Source organism: Triticum aestivum, chromosome 1A (assembly GCF_018294505.1).
Source record: "Triticum aestivum cultivar Chinese Spring chromosome 1A, IWGSC CS RefSeq v2.1, whole genome shotgun sequence".
In the NCBI taxonomy this organism is placed as follows: domain Eukaryota; kingdom Viridiplantae; phylum Streptophyta; class Magnoliopsida; order Poales; family Poaceae; genus Triticum; species Triticum aestivum.
Genome location: NC_057794.1, coordinates 313,906,808 through 313,932,209, shown reverse-complemented (window position 1 = coordinate 313,932,209; position 25,402 = coordinate 313,906,808).

Below are 25,402 nucleotides of genomic sequence, written 5' to 3'. Positions count from 1 at the left end.
ATCTGTTCACAATCTTCTTGCCCTTCTTTTTCGCAAATGGAGTTCTTCTGTGGACCAGATGTCCTTTAGGTAGGGTGGTCCTGCTTTTTCTTGTGGTGTATGGCACTTCATCATCGTCGTCATGTTCCATCTTCGGGTCGCCGTACTTGTCGAAGTCTTGCTCATTGGCGACTCCATCCATTGCGATGATCTTCCTTTTGCCTCTCCTCACGACAACACAACCGGGCTTTGACGGGTCGGTAATGAAGAAGCATTGGTCCACTTGGGAAGCCAGTACCCATGACTCATTTTTCGCGGTGACGTTTGCGCCGGCGGTCTTGGATTTGGCTTCGGGTATAACCATGGTGGTGAAATACCAGTCTTCTTTTAGGACACTCTTGGCCCATCTGACACGGAACATCAGGACCTTCTCTCCAGCGTAGCTCAGCTCCCAGATCTCCTCGATCCTTCCATAGTATCTTTCCTTGTTGTTACCGGTGTATGATTCCATCGTTACCCCAGAGTTCTGATAACCATCACTCTTCATGTCCTTGTCCTTGGTGTAGAATGTGTAGACGTTGATATCGTACACCTGATAGGTCATGAGGTTGTGCTCGGCGCCCTGTGACAAGGCAAATATGAGTTTTTCTTCCGTGGAAGAATCCTCATGTAAAGGGTACGACAGAAGCTTCTCCTTGAACCAAAGCGTGAAACATGAGTTGTGCTCTTTGATTATATCTCCTTCCGTCCTCTGTTGGCCTCGGTCATTGTACGTCTTCTCAATAAAGGTTTTGTGCTCTACCACCCAAGGATCGACCACGTCTATGTATTGTAGCGCGACTAGGTTTGCTCTTTCAAAGTCGGCGAGTCAACCCTCGAAGTCAACATGCATTTCACGGCGATCCTCGCAGTGACCCCATCCAGCGAGCCTGCCGAGTTGCCTGTTGACGGGCAGACCAACGGGGTTCTCGATGCCTAGATAATTCGTGCAGTAGGAGATGCACTCTTCGGTCAGAAAGCCCCTGGCTATGCTTCCCTCTGGACGTGACATGTTGCGAACGTATCCTTTGATGACACCATTCATCCTTTCGAACGGCATCATGTTGTGCAGGAACATCGGCCCGAGTTGGATGATATCCTCCACGATATGGACCAGCAGATGCACCATAACGTCGAAGAATGCGGGCAGGAAGTACATCTGAACCTCGCATAGTATCACCATGATCTCTTCCTGTAGACTTCTGAGTTGCCTCACGTCAACCGACTTCCGAGAGATGACGTCGAAAAAGTTGCATAGGCCAAATAGCATTTCACGGACGTGCGCGTCCATGATCCCACGGATTGCAACTGGAAGTATCTGCGTCATCAGCACGTGACAGTCATGAGACTTCATCCCGCTGAACTTCTGCTTCGCTGGGTCTAGGTATCTGCTTATCTTCCCCGCATAACTGTAAGGAAGTTTTACTCCTACGAGGAAGGTGAAAAACTGCTCGATCTCCTCCTGACTTAGAGTGAAGCACGTGGGAGGGTAGTCATTTCTGGTCTTCTTGGCCTTTTTGCCTTTGCGATGACTTTCCGTGTCCTGCTTCGCCTCATCATCATCATCATCATCATCATCATCATCATTAGCGTGAAGCTTCTCCCTGATGCCCATTGATTTCAAGTCTGCCCTTGCTTTCGACCCATCTTTGGTCCTCTCTGGCATGTTGAGCAGGGTACCAAGCAGAATCTCGCACACGTTCTTCGTGATATGCATGACATCAAGGCTGTGAGGCACACAGTGGATCTTCCAGTACGGGAAGTCCCAGAAAATAGACCTCATTTTCCATAACTTCAGCAGCGGCTCTGGCGCCTTTCGCTTCTTTCCCGGCTCTGGCGCCTTTTTCTTGTTTCCCGGCAGTGGGCAATCTTTCCAATTTTTCAACAGCTCGTCTATTTCCTCGCCGCTCCTCGTACGCGAGCGTCTTCGGGGTTCGGTTTCACCATCGAATAGATCCTTGCGTTTTCTCCATGGGTCATCATCACGAAGCCACCTTCGATGTCCCATGAACACTGTTTTCAAAGACCCGGGATCTCTATCTAGCTGGCGATACATTGTGTCATCCATGCACTTGACGCATCCAAAAAATCCGTGGACCACCTGCCCCGCGAGATATCCGTAACCAAGATAGTCGTGCACCGTCGTGAGTAGTGCGGCTCTCATAGGGAAATATTCTTTCTCTGCGGCATCCCAAGTATTGGCTGGCGTTTTCCACAGCGTGTCTAGCTCCTCTTTCAGCAGCCCTAGATACAGATTGACGTCATTCCCTGGTTGTTTTGGCCCTTCAATTAGCATACTCATGTGAATGTACTTCCTCTTCATGCACAACCAGGGGGAAGGTTGTACATCCACACAAACACAGGCCAAGTGCTATGTGTGCTTTTCTGGCTGCCAAACGGATTGACTCCATCGGTGCTCATGCCCAGCATGATGTTCCTTGGATCGTCCCCAAATTCTGGGTGTTCGAAGTTCAACGCTTGCCACTGGCTCGCATCCTTAGGGTGACTCAGCATCTTGTCTTTTTTATTTATCTCCGGATCATTTCCGTCATCTTCTCGCTTCTCCTCCTCCCTATCCGCGTGCCAATGCAGGAGCTTTGCTAGCTTAGGGTCCGCGAAATACCGCTGTAGACGAGGAGTGATTGGAAAGTACCACACCACTTTTCGAGGAGCTTTCTTCCTCTTCTTGTATCGAGTGATGCCGCACACCGGACATATGGTAGACTCCGTGTGCTCGTCCCGATAAATGATGCAATTGTTCATGCACACATGGTATTTCATGTGTGGTAAATCCAGAGGACACACGATTTTCTTCGCCTCCTCGAAACTGGTCGGGCACTTGTTCCCCTTGGCAAGACGTTCGTGCCAAAATGACATGTTCTCATCGAAGCATGCGTCGGTCATTTTGTGTTTTACCTTCATCTCCAGAACCATGAGTGTTACTTTCAGGCAGGTATCCTCGGGCCTGCATCCTTCATACAATGGAGTAACCGCGTCTATCTCCAGTTGATCCAGCTTGGTGTTCTCTCGGGCGGCAGCTCTTGTGTTATCCGTCTGCTTGAGAAGCAGCTCTTGAATATGAGGGTCCTGCACCCAGTCCATCGATGGTCCATCGTCGTCTGCTCCGGCATATTCATCTTCCTCATCATCATGTCCAACTTCTTCTACATGATGACTGTGTACAACATCACCGTCGTGATCATGTACTGGAGATTCTTCGTCTTCTCGCCCGCCCTCGCCGCAGTGGTTGTCTTGCTGCGCTTCCTCATTTCTTGCCCGACCCCCATGGACGACTTCATAGTCATCTTCATCACCATGCCACCCATAGCCATCCATGAAACCACGCAAGAGCAGGTGGTCCCGCACCTGCCTGGAATCCGGGTCAGCAATAAGGCTCCTCAGCTTGCATCTTCTACATGGACATCTTATCTCCGTCTCGTTCTTTTGAAGCATCTCGGCCTTCGCGGAGCTCAAAAACCTATTCACGATGCCTTCGGTCATCGTGCAGACCATGGTCGCCTGCGGGGTAGAGCAAAACAATATTTTAGAACCAAGAAAAAATTTGGCATGACTTTCCCTAAAAATAGGACCAAAAAGAATGCATAGTGCCAAAATTCTCGCCGAAACGGAAATGAATCAACATTCCGGCAAAATATTGGCAACTATCGCATTTCAAATACCGGTACCTGCAGCCACAAACATATATGCAATACCACAAACATACATAGATCTAGCTAGGCCATAAAAAGTGCATGTGCACGTTGTTGGAGGGAGAAAAAAAGTAGATCTACAACATAAAGATAGCTTTCCCCTTACTTACCTCTAAAAAAAGGTAATTCAACCACTTAATTTGGATGAATCTATGGTGCAAATGAGGTGAGGAGGAGGCAGCTGAGACAAGCTTGGAGGAGGAGGTGGAGAGAATGAAGTGGGGAAAGTGAGTGTGTAGGTGTGAGTGTCCAAAATATCTAGCTGGTCCCAGGTTACTAATGGCGCACCACCCACAAATGCGCCATTAGTAACCCTGGTTACTAATGGCGCACCAGCTTGTGGTGCGCCATTAGTAGATTTGCAAAAAATGATAGTAATGGCGCACGTGGTGAGTGGTGTGCCATTACTAGTTAAACTAGTAATGGCGCACTGTTACCTGGTGCACCATTAGTATTTTTGGAAAAATAATAAAAAAATATGTTAGTAGTGGCGCACCATTGGTGTGGTGCGCCATTAGTGTGATAGACACTAATGGCGCACCAGCACATGGTGCGCCACTGCTATATAGTAGTGGCGCACCACATGTCTGGTGCGCCATTAGTGTCCATATTATCTATAGCCCTTTTCCTAGTAGTGATCATGCCATGTTTTTGCTTGTTGGTTTACCATGTTGTTTGCTTCTTTCCGGTTGTGCTTCTTCTCGATAGTTCCAGTTATGTTGCGATTGTGAGGATTCGTCCGACTACGCCCGTTTGTCTTCTTCATGGACTCGTTCTTCTTCCTTGTGGGATTTCAGGCAAGATGACCATACCCTTGAAACCACATCTTTGCTTGCTAGTTGTTCGCTCTATCGCTATGTCGCGCTACCTACCACTTGTTATATCATGCCTCCCATATTGCCATGTCAAGCCTCTAACCCACCTTCCTAGCAAACCGTTGTTCGGCTATGTTACCGCTTTTGCTCAGCCCCTCTTATAGCATTGCTAGTTGCAGGTGAAGTTGGAGTTTGTTCCATGTTGGAACATGGATATGTTGGGATATCACATTATCTCTTATTTAATTAATGCATCTATATATTTGGTAAAGGGTGGAAGGCTCGACCTTATGCCTGGTGTTTTGTTCCACTCTTGCCACCCTAGTTCCCATCATACCGGTGTTATGTTCCTTGATTTTGCCTTCCTAACGCGCTTAGGGTTATGGGGACCCCTTTGTCGGGTTTCGGGTTCCGGCAGACCCTTGAGGTTTAAACACTGGGGTGCGTGCGGAGATCTCTCCCCTACCGATCTACGTCTGATCCTCTCGTGCGAACTAAGATGAAAATGATGAACAACACAAGAGACACAAGGTTTATACTGGTTTGGGCCACCGTTCTGGTGTAATACCCTACTCCAGTGTGTGGTGTGGTGGATTGCCTCTGGGGCTGATGATGGATAGTACAAGGGAAGAACAGCGTCGCGGGAGGTGTTCTTGAGTTGGTGCGATGAACTGCTAGGGTGAGTTCACCGCCTCTTTCTCTCTCTCTGCTAGGGTTCTACCAGATCTCTCGATGTTCTTGGGGTGTCTAGATGTCTAGATGATCTCTCCGGGTCCTTCTCTACTCCGTGGTGGCTAGCTCTATTTATAGAGGCCCTGGGCCTCTCCCCAAATAATGAGCGGGAAGGGCGCCAACAATTGGCCATTTCGAAGGGGAACATCTAGTACAAGTTATCCTGACCAAAGGTGGTCTTCGGCTGCCAAAAGCACTAGCGATGACGCCGTCTTGGGCTCCACGGTGACCTCCATCCTGTTGTCCGGCTGGTCTTGGTCTTGTTGCACCGGAATGGTAACCTTTGCCTGATGCCTTGGCCTGTGCTTGCCCCCTTTGCACCAAAGGGGAAACAAGGACACTGCGCAGGCCGGCGCCCGCCTGGCGCCCGCCTGGTCTCGATCATCATGGCTTGCGTCACGGGTTCCTCGCGAGGTACCCCTGCCTTGATCTCTCCGCCTCCTCGCAAGCCTGCCTGACGAGGCTGCCTCTGAGGAAGCTTCCTATCATCCGCCCCACGAGGCTTGGCCCCTCGCGAGGGTCTTTGAGCTTGAGCTGATGAAGATGGGCCGCGCTGGGCCCCCGCTTGAGCCACGCCGCAGGCCGCAGGTAGGCAAGTCTGGGGACCCCCGTTCCCAGAACGCCGACAGTAGCCCCTGGGCCCAAGGCACGCGCGGGCTTGGCTTAGCAGAGAAGTGAAGGGGCAAGCGCGAAGCGCCGCGGGCCCTAACAGCCTGCGGCCTCAGGTCCCAGCCCTCTAGCGAGCTCAGCCGCCGCTGGTATGACAGGTCGCGATGCCATGGGTCAAGGCCAAGGGGTGAGGGCTAGAGAGCCAGTAGGATCCCATGAGTCGCGATGCTCAGGTACCCCCCTTTTAACGTGCAAGCGGTCCATGCCAAAGAGAGGGAGAGAGAGCTCACGATGCCCCCAATGTTGCTCCTGGAGTAGGTCCTGCACACCAATCATGAGAAGAAACAAGGCCTGTCGTTATGGTCGCCGGCCAACCTGTGGTCACTCCGAGGGAGCGGTCAGGGCACTGAGGGCCGGGTGAGGTGGCGCCGTGCGGGGCTGCCACAGCCAAAGGTCGACCACTCAGGTTTATCAACGCTGCAGGGACGGACCCGTGCGCACGCGCCATGCCAGAGAGAGCGGCTCTTCAAATAGGCGTCGATCGAGCAGGTGATTAGGTCAGGTATGTTAAGCACATAGGAGGAAATCCAATTTCAAGCAAGCGCAGGTAAAAGCAACCGCCGTTGGGTCAGGCCCGAGCAGCATGGGGATGATGCAGCCTGAGGGGCGCCCCCAACAAGGTAAATAAAGAGCATAAACGAAATAGATACATGCCGCGGGGATGGACCCACGCGGCCTGGGAATGGTGCAGCCCTGTGGGCGCTCCCAGCTGAAAGTAGAACTCTGAAAGATGTCACCTGGTGCTGTTGAAGATGAAGTGATGCTAAGGAAGTGAGCGATGCACGGTGAAGATGTCGGCCCTCATGATCCCCCAGGCCCAGGGGCCTTGGGAGGCTCTGGTGGCACGTGCAGGTCTTCGGGGACCATCGCCACCTCTGCCAGGACCGCACGATGCTTGACCGCCTGAGCCTCCATAATGCTCCTCAATAGGCGCTGATGTGCGGCAACCGTGCTCGGCAGGCCGAAGGGCATGCGAACGTAGCCGTGGGGTGGTCCCATGCAGCGCCCTACGGCCGAAGGCCATAGGTGCTCCTGGGACGCGGCTCGGTTGAGCCCTGGTATGTCGACACAGACACGCAGTCCTCCATCCTCGCCTGGATGTGGGGCCACGGCGGGCAAGCGGCGGCTGCCAAGCATGACTCTGGACTCTTGTAGCTCTTGGGTGTTCCTTGCGATGAACTCCTGAGGGTTTTGTCTCCTTTGACTTATACCTTTCTAAGGGAAGCGTGCCTGAAAGCACCCCTCCAAGTGGTGCCCGAGCGCCTCCCCCGCGACCTTGGCAAGGTCGGTGGCTCTTCAAGAGAGAGCCCCCGAGCCCTGCCTGAGGAGGGCGCCGGGCGCGCCTTCCTATGCGCGAGAGGGCGGCGCTCCCTGTTCGGGCGCGAATCCTGAAGTAATACCTCCGGAGGTGCCTGCTTCCTTGTGGCTCTGGCCAGGTGAGGTCTTCTTCTTCTTGAGGGTCGCCTCGGGAGGCCTCCCACTCCTACGATCTGGGTCTTTGATTGCTGCGGCTTGGTACGCACGCTCGAGCGAGCACACTGCGTCCCTTTCTTCACAGGGTACGGTGATGACTCCACTGCTTCCTAGCATCTTGAGGACATTGTAACCATGGTGAGTCACTTCCATAAACTTGGCTAGGGCTGGGTACCCGAGGATGGCATTGTACGGCACGCGGATGTGAGCGACGTCGAAGTCGATGAGCTCGGTGCGGTAGTTGTTGCGTTGCCCGAAGGTGACCGGAAGGCGAACCTGCCCAATTGGAACAGTGGAACCATCGGTGACTCCTGAGAAAGGCCTGGTCGGCTGAAGCTGGTCGTATGGCACTTGGAGATTGTCGAACGTCTCGACGGACAGGACGTTGAGTCCTGCTCCGCCATCGATGAGGGTCCTGGTGACCTTCACGTTGCTGATGACTGGGGAGCAAAGCATCGGGAGGACTCCGGCCGTTGCCGCACACTTGAGCTGGTCTGTGGAACTGAATGTGATCACGCACAAAGACCACCTGAGAGGGCGCGTGGCCTCAACCTTGGGACGGACTGCATTCACCTCGCAAGCAAACTGCTTGAAGATGCACTGTGAGGCTGGGGCCTGGGCGCCGCCCAAGATGCAAGCAATTGCACGCGGCTCTTGGAAGCCCCCAGCCCCATCGTCTTGGTGTTGGTCTTCATTCCTCCTCGGTGGAGGTGGCAGAGGAGGGAGGCCTGCGTTGCCGTGGGGACGGTCCTCATGAAGCTGGTCCCTCCAGCCTCCCTCGTGAGGCTGGTCCTGCCCGTGGTCCTCGCGAGGGCGGTCACGCCATCCCTGGCGAAGGCCACGGTCTTCCCATCGTCCACCGCCTCTTCCTCCTCCTCGGCCATAGCCCCTGTCGTGGCACTCTGGGCGTCGGCCGATTCGCCCATCTCGCACAGCTCTGAGCTCTTGACATTCATTGGTGTTGTTGGTGTGGAGGTCATGGTACACGCAGTACCATCCGCCCTTAGATGACTCAGGCTGATCCTTGCCTCGCTTGGTGTCCGGTTCCGCTGCTAGCATGGCAACCCCCTTGCGCTTCACGTCCTTGGCCTTGAGCTTCTTTTCTTCCGGGTCGGCTGCCGGGAGCTCGAGAAGGGAGAGACGCCCTTCCTCAGCCCTGGCGCACTTGGTCTCCAAGTTGAACAGCTCCAGGGATGTGCACAGGTCTTCATGGATTTCTAGCTCTTCCTTCATCTTGACGTCGCGCACGCCGTCGGAGAAGGTTGAGATGATGGCTTCTTCAGTCACTTTGGGGATCTTGAGGCGAGCGTAGTTGAAGCGCTGGATGTACTTCTGCAGGGTTTCTCCTGGCTGTTTCTTGATGCGGCGCAGGTCGCTCACGGCCGGTGGCCAGTCGCGGGTGCCTTGGAAGTTGGCGATGAAGCGGGTGCGCATCTCGCTCCAGGAGGAGATCGTGCCGGGCGCCAGGTTCAGGAGCCAGATGCGGGCGCCGTCCTTGAGCGCCATGGGGAACCAATTCGCCATGACGTTCTCGTCTCCATTGGCGGCTACGATGCCCAGCTCGTAGAGCTGCAGGAACTCCGCGGGGTCCGTTGTGCCATCGTAGCGGGGAGGGAGGTCAGGCTTGAACTTGCCTGGCCATGTGACACCGCGCAGCTCGGGGGTGAAGGCGAGGCAGCCCACCGTGGCCATCGGCGCCCCTTGCTGGTGCTGGACTCATTCTTGCGGGTCACCACGCGCCACCACTAGGAGCAGCGCGGGGCTTTGTCGTGGAGGCGCTGGGGCGCGATCTTGGCACGCCGGCATGGGATCTCCTGGCAGCTCGCTTCTTGTTGCGCAGGCGCCAGACATGGAGGGTCTCGCCCTGGTGCTGCGCGCCTTGGACCCAAGGCACCTTCTTGGGAAGGAGGCGGCGGAGGCGCCTCCTGATCCTCGCCCCCTGCACGGGACGGAGGGCGAGGCAGCAAGAGGGACCGCAAGGGGGAGCCCCCTGCGGCACGGACGAGCTCGGTGATGCGGGCGACCGAGTCCTTGTAGAGGTCGTCGACGGGGCGATAGTGCAGGAGCTCCCGCGCCAAGAGCAGTGAGGCGTGCGCATCCATGGGTGCACGACGGGCGTGGGATGACGAGCCAGCTGGAGTCAGCGACGTGGTGGCGATGCGGCCAGCCCGCCGCACCGAGGGGTGCTGGGACGAGGCCTGCTGCTCGTTCCCCGCCGGGCCGGTGGCGGCGTTGGCGGCGGGCGACGGGGAACGATGAGGGGGGCCGCCGACGAGCGCCGTCTGGGCGACGCGAGCGGCGTGAGCAGCCCGGCGCTCGGCGCGAGCCCGACGAGCGTCAGCCATGGACACGACGGAAGATCACACGCGAACAGTGGAAGGAAGATTCCGGTGCACCCCTACCTGGCGCGCCAAATGTCGGGTTTCGGGTTCCGGCAGACCCTTGAGGTTCGAACACTGGGGTGCACGCGGAGATCTCTCCCCTACCTATCTACGTCTGATCCTCTCGGGCGAACTAAGATGAAAATGATGAACAACACAAGAGACACGAGGTTTATACTGGTTCGGGCCACCGTTGTGGTGTAATGCCCTACTCCAGTGTGTGGTGTGGTGGATTGCCTCTGGGGTTGATGATGGACAGTACAAGGGATGAACAGCCTCACGAGAGGTGTTCTTGAGTTGGTGCGATGAACTCCTAGGGTGAGTTCATCGCCTCTTTCTCTCTCTCTGCTAGGGTTCTACCAGATCTCTCGATTTTCTTGGGGTGTCTAGATGTCTAGATGATCTCTCCGGGTCCTTCTCTACTCTGTGGTGGCTAGCTCTATTTATAGAGGCCCTGGACCTCTCCCCAAATAATGAGCGGGAAGGGCGCCAACAATTGGCCATTTCGAAGGGGAACATCTAGTACAAATTATCCTGACCAAAGGTGGTCTTCGGCTGCCAAAAGCACTGGCGATGACGCCGTCTTGGGCTCCACGGTGACCTCTGTCCTGCCGTCCGACAGGTCTTGGTCTCGTTGCACCGGAATTGTAATCTTTGCCTGATGCCTTGGCATGTGCTTGCCCCCTTTGCACCAAAGGGGAAACAAGGACACTGCGCAGGCCGGCGCCCGCCTGGTCTCGATCGTCATGGCTTGCGTCACGGGTTCCTCGCGAGGTACCCCTACCTTGATCTCTCCGCCTCCTTGCGAGCCTGCCTGATGAGGCTGCCTCTGAGGAAGCTTCCTGTCGTCCGCCCCGCGAGGCTTGGCCCCACGCGAGGGTCTTTGAGCTTGAGCTGATGAAGATGGGCCGCGCTGGGCCCCCGCTTGAGCCACGCCGCAGGCAGGCAAGTCTGGGGACCCCCGTTCCCAGAACGCCGACACCCTTGACAGTTCGCTCTGAATAAAACTCCTCCAGCAAGGCCCAACCTTGGTTTTACATTTTCCTAACAACCTATAACTTTTCCCTTGGGAGTAATTAACTCGAGGGTTATCTTTATTTTAACCCCCACCCCAGGCCAGTGCTTCTCTAAGTGTTGGTCCGAACTGAGTAGACTGCGGGGCCACCTCGAGGAAACTTGAGGGCTGGTTTTACTCATAGGATGTCTCATCCGATGTGCCTTGAGAACGAGATATGTGCAGCTCCTATTGGGATTTGTCAGCACATTTGGGCGGTCTTGCTGGTCTTGTTTTACCACTGTCGAAATGTCTTGTAACCGGGATTCTGAGTCTGATCGGGTTGTTCCGGGAGAAGGAATATCCTTCGTTGATCGTGTGAGCTTGTGATGGGCTAAGTTGGGACACCCCTGCAGGGTATAAACTTTCGAGAGCCGTGCCCATGGTTATGTGGCAGATGGGAATTTGTTAATATCCGGTTGTAGAGAACTTGACACTTGACTTAATTAAAATGTATCAACTGCGTGTGTAGCCGTGATGGTCTCTTTTCGGCGGATTCCGGGAAGTGAACATAGTTTGGGTTATGTATGAACGTAAGTAGTTTCAGGATCACTTCTTGGTCACTTCTAGCTTCTCGACCGTTGTGCTGCTTCTCTTCTCGCTCTTATTTGTGTATGTTAGTCACCATATTTGCTTAGCGCTTGCTGCAGCTCCACCTCATTACCTTATCCTACCCATAAGCTTAAATAGTCTTGATCTCGCGGGTGTGAGATTGCTGAGTCCTCGTGACTCACGGATACTTCCAAACAGCTGCAGGTGCCGATGATACCAGTGCAGGTGACGCAACCGAGCTCAAGTGGGAGCTCGATAAAGATCTTGATCATTGTTATGTGTCTTTTCCGGTTGATCAGTAGTGGTGCCCAGTTGGGATGATCGTGGGTCTAGCTTTTGGGGTTGTCTTCTTTTATTTTGGTTCCGTAGTCGGACCTTGATTGTACTATGGATGATATATGTTTAACTTGTTATTTGTGTGAAGTGGAGATTGTAAGCCAACTCTTTATCCCTTTCTTATTCAGTACATGGGATTGTGTGAAGATTACCCCTCTTGCGACAAAACCACCATGCGGTTATGCCTCTAAGTCATGCCTCGACACGTGGGAGATATAGCCGCATCATGGGCATTACAGATGTGAGGAGATTTGATATCAGTAAAATGGTGGTGATCCATGGTTGTGCGATCTAGGTAAACCTTGGTCAGAGGGTAATCACGAAGGCGTATCTCAACATTAAAGTGAGCAGCCAAACGAGTAGCGAAAATCCCACCATGTATTTTACCCTTGGACTTGTTAACATGAAGGTGACGTGCCACAATAGCTCCCAAGCTATAAGTGTTGTCATCCTCTAGTGCACGACGTAAAACAACAAAGTCTGGTGCACTGAGCGCACCTACCTTTCCTCTAGCAAGCAAACACTTTGCAACAAATAAAGCAAAATAATGCAAGGCAGGGAAGTGTATGCTTGTGGCAGTGACGGCCAACACCCCTCTCTCATCTCCCACTGTCAAAGTACAATAAAAGGACTCAAACTCTTCCAGCCTAGGCTCAACTAAAATCCCGTCAGAAGGGATCATCCATAAGTTACAAAATTCAGTAAGTGGTATCTCACGGGTTTCAGCATATAAATTAAACTGCACCTCAGGAGGATTATTCCTAGGAAAGAAATTAAAACTTTGAACAAAAGTGTTAGTGAGGAGATGACACTGTTCACATTCAGCTGCGATGAAGTCGGCGAGGCCGGCATTAGCACCATATTGTGTAAACTCTTGTAGGATTCCAGCCTCTTCCATGAACAGGTTATGCGGCCATTCGCACGGCCGTACTTCCGCCAACCTCCGGGGGTGGAGATCACTGTCAGACGACTCCCCAATAACTCCCTTGGAGTTCTTCTTGGAACCTAACTTCCTAAAGATATTCATGGTTTTCCTATGAAAAATAATTCTGAAATTTTTAGTCCACAAAATTTTCTCAACAAAACTTGACAAAAATGATACCAACTACTCATAGGGATACATACAGGCCATATCAAGCATTCAAACTACTTAGAACTCTAAGAATTCAACATGCAAGCTCATCTACAACAGCATCAATAGTAGCTAATTATTAAAAATATAAACAACTAAAACAAAAACTAATTGGACAAACGATGGAGTCACATACCAAGCAACAATTCCCTGAAACAGTTTCGGAAATAGAGCTTCGAGCAAAGAGATCAAAATCCGCGGCTTTGAGAGCAAGAACACGGGAGAGAGAGAGAGAGAGAGAGAGCAATGGAGAATTTTTTTCTAGAGGTGAGTGATAATGTGATGTAAAGAGATAAGTGAGGGGGCCCATGTGGGGACCACAACCCACCAGGGCAAGCCTAGGGGTCATGGCGCACCTAGGTGGGTTGTGCCCCACCTGGAGCACCACCCTCTGATGTTATTTGCACCAAAAATTCTTAAATATTCAGAAAAAATCATATTAAATTTTCAAGGCATTCTGAGAACTTTTATTTTTGGGTCATTTTTTATTGCACGGAAATTCAGAAAACAGATAAAACATGGTATTTTATTTTATTTAACTAATAAAAACAGAAAACAAAAGGTAGGGGCAGAAGGTAGTGCTTACTAAATTCATGAACTTCATACCTCTCAAAAATGATCCATTAATAAGGTTGATCAGGTCTTATTAACAACCACTTTCGATTAGCATGAAACCGAAGAACTTTCGTAAATCACTAAGTTACCTCAACGGGGATATGAATGTCCCCAAAAATAAGCATTTCATACTTCTTTTTCACAGTAGGATATGAAGGTAGTATTTGGAATCTTCCAATAGTGATTGTCGGAGACTTTTCAATAATATTAATACCATTCACTTGGAATTGTTTCTTAGGAAAGTGCACCGTATGCTTATTACCATTGATATGAAATGTGTCCTTGCTTTTATTGCAATCAATAACATTATTGAAGAAGGGTCTACCAAGGATAATCGACATATTGTCGTCCTCGGGCATCCAAAGTATAACAAACTCAGTCAAAGTAGTAACATTTGCAACCACAACATGCACATCCTCATAAATACCGATAGGTATGGCAGTTGACTTGTCAGCCATTTGTAATGATATTTCAGCAGGTGTGAGCTTATTCAAATGAAGTCTTTTATATAAATTGAAAGGCATAACACTAACACCAACTCCTAAATCACATAAAGTAGTTTTCGCATAGTTTCTTTTGATGGAGCAAGATATAGTTGGTATCCCCAGATCTCCACATTTTTAGGTACTCCATCCTTCAAAGTATAATTGGCAAGCATGGTGGAGATTTTAGCTTCCGGTATTTTTGTCTTATTGTTGATGATGTCTTTCATATACTTTGCATAAGGAGGCATTTTCAATATATCAGTCAAGCGAGTACGCAAAAAGACTGGCCACAGCATTTCAGCAAAGTGTTCAAATTCTTTATCATCTTTATTTTTAGTTGACTTAGGTGGAAAGGGCATAGGTTTTTGAACCCACGGTTCTCTTTCTTTACCGTGTTTTCCAGCCACAAAGTCTCTTTTATCATATCTTTTGTTCTTAGGTTGTGGGTTATCAAGATCAACTGGTGGTTCTATCTCAACATCATTGACTGGTTCATTACTATTTGTTTGAGTATTTTCATGAACCTCATCATTATCATTTTCATAAGCTAAGTGTTCATTACCACACTGAGTTTCAGCATCAGAGATAGAAACTTCATTATCATTATCAGGAGGTTTTTCTACTTCAGGTTCACTAGAAGCATGTGAAGTCCTATCATTTTTCTTCTTATTTTTCTTTTTTGAAGGACTAGGTGCACTAGTGTTAGCTCTTTGAGAGTCTTGTTCAATTCCTTTTGGGTGTCCCTCGGGATAAAGTGGTTCCTGAGTCAATTTACCTCCTCTAGTTGCAACTCTAATAGCAAAGTATTGTATATTATTATTCATTTCATCTAGCAACTCTCTTTGAGATTCAGCAACTTGTTCTAACTGGGTTTGTACCATAGAAGCATGTTTTCCAACACCTCTAACATCATTTGAGATTCTAAATAACAAGTCACTCAAGCGAGCAATCATATCAGAATTGTATTTCAATTGTTTCATAACATTTGCATTGAAGTGATTTTGTTTTCTAATGTAGTTTTCAAACTCATAAAGGCATTGGCTAGGGTGCATATTGTGAGGATTGTCATTATCATTGAATTTCATAAGAGAATTTACCTCTACCACCTTAGGCAGTGGTGGTGTATTAATCCCATGTATTTCTTCAATAGGAGGTAAAATTTTAACATCCTCAGCTTTAATACCTTTTTCCTTCATTGATTTCTTTGCCTCTTGCATATCTTCAAGGCTGAGATATAATATACCGCTCTTCTTCAGATTGGGTTTAGGCGGTGGTTCAGGGAGAGTCCAATCATCATAATTTTGCAATATGTTATTTAATAATTCTTCAGCTTGCCCGACAGTTCGTTCCATGAAAACACAACCAGCACAACTATCTAGGAAATCCCTAGAAGCATTAGTTAGTCCATTATAGAAGATATCAAGTATTTCATTTTTCTTAAGAGGATGATCAGGCAAAGAATTGAGTAACTCGCAAAGCCTCCCCCAAGCTTGTGGGAGACTCGCTTCTTTAATTTGCAAAGTTAAATATTTCCTCTAAATCAGCTTGTTTCTTATCAGCAGGGAAATATTTTTAAGAGAAGTAATAAATCATATCCTAGGGACTACGCACACAACCAGGAGCAAGAGTATTTTACCAAGCTTCTGCATCACCCTTTAATGAGAGAGGAAATAATTTGAGAATAAAGTAATAATGAGTCTTCTCATCATGAGAAAAAAGGGTGGCTATGTCATTCAACTTAGTAAGATGTGCCACAACAGTTTCAGTTTCATAACCATGGAAAGGATCAAATTCAACCAAAGTAATTAACTCTGGGTCGACAGAGAATTCATAATCCTTATCATCAATAAAGATTGGTGAAGTAGCAAACTTAGGATCATATTTCATTCTAGCATTCAGAGATTTTTCTTTATACTTGCACAATAATTTCTCTAGATCATATCTATCCTTACAAGCAAGAATATCTCTAATTGTATCCTCATTCATAACATAACCTTCCGGTACCTTAGGCAATTCATATCTAGGAAGGCTAGTTCTAGCAGGTGTTTCATAGTTTCAGATTCAAGCTCATCATCAGATTCAACAACATCATTTGTCTTACTCTTGCAATTTGTTCATCAAGAAAATCACAAAGTGGCACATCATCATCAAGAAAGGTACTAGCATTGTCATAATTATCATTCATAGCAGAAGCAGCATCATCAATAACTTGCGACATATCAGGACTAATAACATGTGGTGGTGTTGCAAGTTTATTTATAACAGAAGGTGAATCTAAAGTAGAACTGGATGGCAGTTCCTTACCTCCCCTCGTCTTAGAGTGATAAACCTTAGTCTTAGCATCTTTCAAATTCTTCATAGTGATAAATTGATAATAATCCCAAGTGACTCAACAAATATAGTTATGATCCCCGGCAATGGCGCCAGAAAAAGGTCTTGATAACCCACAAGTATAGGGGATCGCAACAGTTTTCGAGGGTAGAGTATTCAACCCAAATTTATAGATTCGACACAAGGGGAGCCAAATTATATTTGAAGGTATTAGCAGCTGAGTTGTCAATTCAACCACACCTGGAGATTAATTATCTGCAGCAACATGATCAGTAGCAAAGTAATATGATAGTTTTGATAGTAGTGACAATAGCAATGGTAATGGTAACAATGATAGCAATAATTTTGTAGCCAATGCAACAGTGACGATAGCAGTAGTAACTTAGCGAGAACAATATAAGATAAATTTGTAGGCATTGGATCGGTGACTTGTTGGATGATGTTCATCATGTGACAATCATAACCTAGGGCGATACGGCACTAGCTCCAGTTCATCAACATAATCCAGGCATGTATTTCGTAAATAGTCATACATGCTTATGGAAAGAACTTGCATGACATCTTTTATCCTACCCTCCCGTGGCAGCAGGGTCCAATTGGAAACTAAGGGATATTAAGGCATCCTTTTAATAGAGAACCGGAACAAAGCATTAACACACGGTGAATACATGAACTCCTCAAACTACGGTCATCACCGGGAGTGGTCCCGACTATTGTCACTCCAGGGTTGCCGGATCATAAGACGTAGTAGGTGACTATAACTTGCAAGATCGGATCTAGAACATGGATATAATGGTGATAACGTAAACAGTTCAGATCTGAAATCATGGCACCCGGGCCCAAAGTTACAAGCATTAAGCATAGCAAAGTCATAGCAACATCAATCTTAGAACATAGTGGATACTAGGGATCAAGCCCTAACAAAACTAACTAGATTACATGATGAATCTCATCCAACTCCTCACCGACTAGCGAGCCTATGAACAAATAACTCACTCTCGTTGGGGAGCATCATGGAATTGGCGATGGAGTAGGATTGGTGATGACGAATAACAAAGATCCCCCTCTCCGGAGCCCCAAACGGACTCCAAATCTGGCCTCCCAATGAAGAACAGGAGGTGATGGCTTCTCCATCTCGTGGATCGCAATAATTATTTCTCCCTAATTTTTCTCAAAATATGCGATTTTATAGCATCAGGGTTGAGGTCCGCGGGGCCACCAGGTGGGGACAACCCACCTGGGCGCGCCAAGAGGGGGGCGCCCTGGTGGATTGTGCGCACCCAGGTGCCCCCCTCTGGTGGATCTTAGATCTAGAAATTCTCTTTATTGAAATAAATATCCTCGCAAAGTTTCGTTCCATTCTGAGAACTTTTATTTTTGCACAAAAACAACACCATGATAGTTCAGCTAAAAAAGTGTCAGTCCGGGGTTAGTTTCATTCAAATCATGCAAATTGGAGTCCAAAACAAGAGGAAAAGCGTTAGCAAAAGTAGATATGTTGGAGATGTATCAGTCGTCATTCTGCTCCTCACCGCGACACGTCGAGGTGGATGCATCGGCATTCCCAGTCTTGCTAGCACATGCACTAGAGGACGCGTCGGCTCCCCACTACAAGGAGAACGCTGCGCCACCCGCCGAGACCCCCATCCTTGAGGAGCTTTGTAAAGAAATGGATGTCGCCTTGTGGGAGGCTTTACCTCTGGCAGAGTGTGCCAAAATAGAGGTGGAGAAGAAGGCCAAGGAAGATAAGCGTCGCGAGGCATCCTGCCTGGCAGGCCTATGTCGCATTCGAGAGAGTCAGGCAATTGGCACTTTGGCAGAAGGCTCGTGCGAGGGCCGTCATGGTAGCGGAGGACGCCTGTGCCAAAGCCCTGAGTGCAGTCAGGCCCACGCACCTCATCTATATGCTTGGCGGTACGTGGACCAGGTGCACGCTTCCAGTGAGGAGGAGTACCTGTTGGCGCCGGATCACCATACCGGTGAGATTGTGCTCGCCCGCAGGCATGCCACCAATCAGCACCTTGCGAGTTGCGAGGCTGAGAAAGAGGAGTTGTGTCAGCGTGCTGGGAAACGGCCGTGCACCAAGGCACTCATGGCGCGCCGCAAGCGCTCCTGCGAGCATCGTGGCTTTTATTAGGAATAATTTAGTTTCGTAAGGCGATCTCATTAGTTTTGGGACGCAAATGATAAATCCCGAATGTTCGGGAATTATTAGCATCCTTAATTAAGTATGTAAAATGAAAAGTTTGGAACCTTGTGTATCCCTATGCATTTTGTAAGTATGTGCATATAGCACAAACTTTACTATATACTATCACACTACACGTCTCTCTCTATATATATGCTTGCAGACTGTGTTACTACTATTACTTATGTACGTGCAAATGCACATTTTAACATTATGATGCGGTTTTTGTGAAAGTAGAAAAACAACACTAGTCAAGCTTGTGAAACGATTCAATGCAAAACAAATGCAAAAATGCTCATTTGATTGTTTATTTTTAGCTTCCTTCTCTATCGTACTTTGTATGGAGTATCTCACTGGTCGGGAAGGCATGAAAATTCCCAAACCACTTCCTACACCCTGTATCGAATTTTTTGCCTAACAAGTTGTGCCATGCAATTGGAATTCCAACTTGAGTACTACTACTAGGAGTACCAGGGGCCAGTTCTTTTAGGCTTCTAGATTAGGCTAGTCATAGTGGGGGTAACTTAGGTAGTAACTCAACACATCCCAAGATAATTTTGCTTATGTGGCAAGTATTTAATGAGGAAAGAGGTGCTTGTGGTAACATAATATGTTACTGTAACATAGCGCTTACCGAGACAAAATGAGTCTATGAGCTAATAAATGAAGCCATCTATGACACTACTAGTATATTACTTTGCACTATGGAGATAGTAACTTAGACTAGTGTCATATGTATGACACTAGTATAAGTTACTCCCCACTATGACCAGCCTTAGTAATCCCATAACTACTACTCCATCCTTTACGGTTTATAGGACTCAATTCAAAAATCTCACCAACCAAGGTAGATGGTGAGTGGTGGAATACTTTTTGTAGTTTGAAAAAGCACCCAATTAATGCTCTTGTTTTCCTCAAAAAATTATGTTTACCAATGCATTAATTGCTATGCTTGCATGCATAAAGTACATGCATTGGTCAATTTTCTCTTAATACTTGCATGCAATGATTTAATGCACCTTGGAATCTGAACTTGTGATGGGGAACAACCAAATTGAGCCTTATAAAATGGAAAAACTAAAATTTCGAGATAAGCCCTATAAACCGGAAAGGAGGGAGTACCTCCGCCCTGGTTTATTGGTCCCCATTGTAATCTGTGTCAAATTTTGACCATAAATTTAACTAATGAAATGTTTATGCATGTCACATGCACCAACATTTTATCAGTTAAATCTTTGGTGAAAATTTAGCACAAATTACAATGGTGATGAATAAACCAGGACGGAGGTACTAGTAGTTTAGAAGCCCAAATAAATGAGTGAGGCGCCTTATGTTACTCTCCACTGTGACTAGTCTTATGGGAAAAGTTGAGACGGCTTATTTTTTAAGCCGCCAAAAGAACTGGCCCTAGGAGTAGTAGCTAGGGATACTAGGAGTAGTAGCTAGGGATAGTAGGAGTAGTAGCTAGGGATAATAGGAGTAGTAGCTAGGGATCGAGTGTGCGAGATGAACCGGAGAAAGTAAATGCAGAGAGATGAAATGCAAAAAAGACGGAGGGATGTGATGGTTGCTTGTCCGTTTATTTTACCAGAACACTTATTACTGGGAGTGGTGGGGTTTTGTGATATGACGGCTTTACTGCTGCACCATGAGCGGGGTGAGACTCCCATGCAGCGCCGCCCTCTACACTTGTACTATATCGGTCGTGGTTTATTAGTCCCCCATTGAATTTGACTGAAGATTTAAGTGACAAAATGTTAGTGCATGTCAACAAAAACTATATCGTTGGATTCGTATTTGAATATAGTTTTCAATGATACAATTTTTTGTGACATGCATGAGCATTTATCGTACTATATATAATGTTAGTTAAATTTATGGTCGTACTAATATATAGTAAGGTGCCCGTGCATTGCATGGAACAGTGAAATGCATTGATTGGGGAGTTGTTTATTTTGACAAAGGATGTGGGGGTCATCTCATATGTAACGAGTATCGATAGGTTTCTTCGGATATAATTTCTTCCCTGGAGCTCACAAACATCCAAGTGAAATATATAAAACATTATCTTTTGCAAACAAAAGTGTTCAGCTGTTCAATCTGCATCCAAAACTTGTGAAGAAATAACACTTATTATGCTTTGCAAGAAATGATTTTAAGAATTAGTTTTTGAGTATCGATTGTTATACATGTTGGCTACAGATGACATGGCACTTTCTTATAGACAATAGTTGGCTATAGTATAAACTATTAACCATGCTCTTATACACCTAGACGGAGGGATTAAATTAGGATGACTTGGAATGGGGCAGCGGAGATGTAAGAAATGGTTCATCATAAGTCTTTCACCAGTACTGTAGTAAAAATTCTGAGTTAATCTCATAAATGGCAAGCGAGAACTCTAATGGAGCAAAAACATACATGGAAGATTCTAGACTAAACCATAAATGGATACACTTTTATTCAAGCGCAATACTCTAATAGAGCAAGATCATGCATGGAAGGTTCTATACTATATAAATAAGAAGTCTCCACATGTTTAGACAGCGGATTACACTGAGCGAAGAATAATGATCAACATTTAACTTGGTAATGCATATGTCCAGGTGAACCTCCTTGGAGTCCCCGTGCACCATATTGGGGTGAAAATCATACCATGGGTCTTCCGTGTCCACTTCGCCGGGAAGGGAGCAGCTCGACACAGTCCCAGTCAGCGTCATGGAGTCGGAGTGGGTGCCCACATACCTCTGAGGGGCAGTAATAGTGAGCACGCACCCGTACACCAACCTTGTGTCAGCATCAGTGGCGTTGCCCCTGACGCACACTACAGAGGTGGGGCGGTGGCCTGCACGGGCCTTGCCAGTGCCCACGACCAAGAGTAAGACGCTGTCGTCCTCCTCCGCGACTAGCAGGAGGCGGTGATCCTCTAGCGACTCCGGCATGGCGAATGGATAGCACATCTCGTACTTGATGTTCACTGCTGCGGACCAGTAGTGTTCGACAGACGGTACCGTGAGGTGATGCACAATGCTCAACGTCGAGCCTCAAACGGCGACGTGCACTCATAGTAGTAGCAGGGCGCATGCGCGCATTTGGAACTATGCTCCACCAGCGAGTGCTGGTCGATGTACCTCTCGAGCCGAAACTCTTGTAGACATGGGGCAACTTGGAGGCATCGACTAGGCCGTCCATGAAACGGGAGTGGCTGTAGGGGAGTTGCGCCAGGTGAATATATGAGCAAGTTACTACGAGATTTAATCGGAATAAGCACAAAATAAATCATGACGGCTATAATAGATTAAAATAATCATGTGGATTAGCATAGTAGATGAACAGATTGAATCTAGGACACAGACTAGGAACATGAATTCTACCACGATTTCAAACAGGAAGGAGAGGAACACATACAGTGCAACGGAAGCAGAACCATTGGCGTTGAGGTTGTCACCCATGTCGTTGAGGAAGAGGTTGCCGAGGTCGACGAAGAAGCCATCATCGGTGAAGTCATCGCTGCCAGCAATCACGCAAGTGCGCTCCCAAAATTCCAATAGCGCCCGCCGAATGGAGCGCATGAAGGAGTGGCTGTAGGGGACGTTGCGGCCGCCGAATGGAGCGCAGGAGTAGCACACGAAACAGTACATGGTGCTCCTCCCTAGTCTCTATCTCTACTCTTATCTCTATATCTACTCTTATAAAAAACCGAGTTGGTGATGATGGTGTGCCTGCCATCTTGTAATATAATCCTTCTGATCAATATCTGACGGATAGAGAGCAAACTATGACAATTTTGCAAAATATACCTGCACCTCTCTCCACATTTGTAGATAAGACCTTGCCTCGTTCATCCTTATCTCCCACAACCTCATTGTCGAGCAATTAAAAAAGGAAGTCTCTAGAACAATCTGGCATGGTTGCCGCTGCCGACGCCGTCCATCCCCATGCCTCCGCCCAGTCCGACCACCAGTCACCACCACGCCCCACTCCTCCACACCTTATCTCCCATCTTTCTCGAGATATAATTTTTCGATGAAATTCCCGAGATACCATTTTTCCAATAAAATTCTCGAGATATCATTAGTTTTACACATGGGATTACTCCTGCATGGGTCAATCACAACAGGTGTTTTGTAAAAAATGCATCTTGATGTTCCATGCAATGCACGGGCATCTTGCTAGTTTTCTGCATATAATTCCAAACAGCATGTAGACACAATCTTTGACCATTTTACAACTATGTTAGTATCATTGTTAGTGGTCAGCCGGTGCATGTTATAGCCCCCGATGTTTTAACCCTTTTTAGTAATGATATCTAATGATTGTTCACCAAGAGCTCAATCCTGGCGAATCCCATGTAACCATCAGATTTCCATCCGACGGTGGCCTATTTTTAAGCCGTAGTATTTGACAAAACCGCCACCCTTACACACGTACTGTAACTGCGTCACGGGCATTTGCAACTGCCATGTCTCCCAGTGAACGTTTGCTGGGGATTGGAGTTAGCACCGACGGCGGTTCGTAGTCGTTCCACGCTCAGGTATTGAAGTTTGTAACTATTTCAGATTAGAATATACTACTCCTCTGGTGCTAGTAGTAGAGCAGAGTCCTACTCCACTACTCTATATGCAAACTAGGGCATAGTAGTAGGTACTGTAGGGAGTACTAGTACTATAATCACTCAAGCAAGTTGTCTGGCATCGATATGACCCTACACTGCTAGTATGTGTATCGTAAGTCAAGCGGCGTGTTGTAGTCATCATCACATGTGCACTTCCCGTAGCACATATTTTCTTCTCCATCTTTGTCCGCACATAATCATCCAATCTTCCATCCCAACTAAGGCACCTCCCCCTCTTCCAAAACCCAAGCACTAACAATGGCAGAACCGAGCAGTGTCTGCCGAAAGAGTGGCTGGAATTCGCTCCCCACAAAGGTAATCAAGCTCATTGTTTCAGATGTGGACAATCTCAGTACCATGCCGCTCTCTACGTGCTCATCGGGGTTGTACTGTTTAGTCAAAGCTGACAGGACGAAGCTTTCTAAGCTAGCTCCTTACTTGCTGATGCCGCCTGATCTTCAAAAACGGAGTGTCATGCAACATAATGATTGTAGGGTGGAGAGCATCAACCCCCTTGACTGTGATCTAATCCCTGTCACCCTCAACTACATTAACGGTATGTACTGGGTCCGCATGAACACGTCTTGGATGGTGCTCATCGATGATCACGGCAGCTGGATGCTCATGGAGGTCTACACCCGGTGATTGGTCCCCCTTCCTTCGATTAACGCTGCACTGCTTTGGCACAGCGGCCCAGAATACTTAGAATCTTACAGTAGCCAACATGATACCAAGTTTGATTTGCTCAAGGTTGTAATCTGCCAAGTGCCCACAAGATCTGCGAATTTATAAAGACTTTAGGATAATTGCGTTCTTCAAATGCGGTCTCGCCTATTTGAAAGGTCACTGATACGTCTCCAACGTATCTACTTTCCTGATGCTTTTCATCTTGTTTTGGACTCTAATTTGCATGATTTGAATGACACTAACCCCGGACAGACGCTATTTTAAGCAGAACTACAATGGTGTTGTTTTTGTGTAGAAATAAAACTTCTTGGAATGGAACTGAAACTTTGCGAAGAATTTTTATATCAATAAAGAGAATTTCTGGAGCCAAGATCCACCGGAGGGGGGCACCTGGGTGGGCACAACCCACTAGCCCCCCCCCCCTCCTAGCACACCCAGGTGGGTTGTCCCCACCAGGTGGCCCCGCAAATCTCAACCCTGATACTATAAAATCACATATTTGGAGAAAAAATCAGGGAGAAAGAATTATCGCGATCCACGAGACGGAGCCGCCATCACCTCTTGTTCTTCATCGGGAGGCCAGATTCGGAGTCCGTTTGGGGCTCCGGAGAGGGGGGTCTTCGTTCTTCGTCATCACCAACCCTTCTCCATCGCCAATTCCATGATGCTCCCCAGCGAGAGTGAGTAATTCCTTCATAGGCTCGCTGGTCGGTGAGGAGTTGGATGATATCCATCATGTAATCTAGTTAGTTTTGTTTGGGCTTGATCCCTAGTATCCACTATGTTCTAAGATTGATGTTGCTATGACTTTGCTATGCTTAATGCTTGTCACTTTGAGCCGGGTGCCATGATTTTAGATCTGAACCATTTATGTTATCACCATTATATCAATGACTAGATCCAATCTTGCAAGTTATTGTCACCTACTACGTGTTATGATCCACCAACCACGGAGTGACAATAGTCGAGACCACTCCCGGTGATGATTGTAGTATGAGGAGTTCATGTATTCATCATGTTTTAATGCTTTGTTCCAGTCATCTATTAAAAGGAGGCCTTAATATGCCTTAGTTTCCAATTAGACCCCGCTACCACGAGAGGGTAGGACAAAAGATGCCATGCAAGTTCTTTCCATAAGCACGTATGACTATTTACGAAATACATGCCTACATTATATTGATGAACTGGAGCTAGTGTCGTATCGCCCTAGGTTATGACTGTCATATGATGAATATCATCCAACAAGTCACCGATCCAATGCCTACGAATTTATCTTATATTGTTCTGCTAAGTTACTACTACTATCGTTACTATTGCACTTGCTACAAAATTACTGCTATCACTGTTATCGTTACCATTGCTACTATCACTACTATCAAAACTATCGCATTACTTTGCTACTGATTAGGTTGTTGTGGATAATTAATCTCCAGGTGTGGTTGAATTGACAACTCAACTGCTAATACCTTCAAATATTCTTTGGCTCCTTTTGTGTCGAATCTTTAAATTTGGGTTGAATACTCTACCCTCGAAAACTGTTGTGATCCCCTATTCTTGTGGGTTATCAAGACCTTTTTTGGCACCGCTGCTGGGGAGCATAGCTATATTT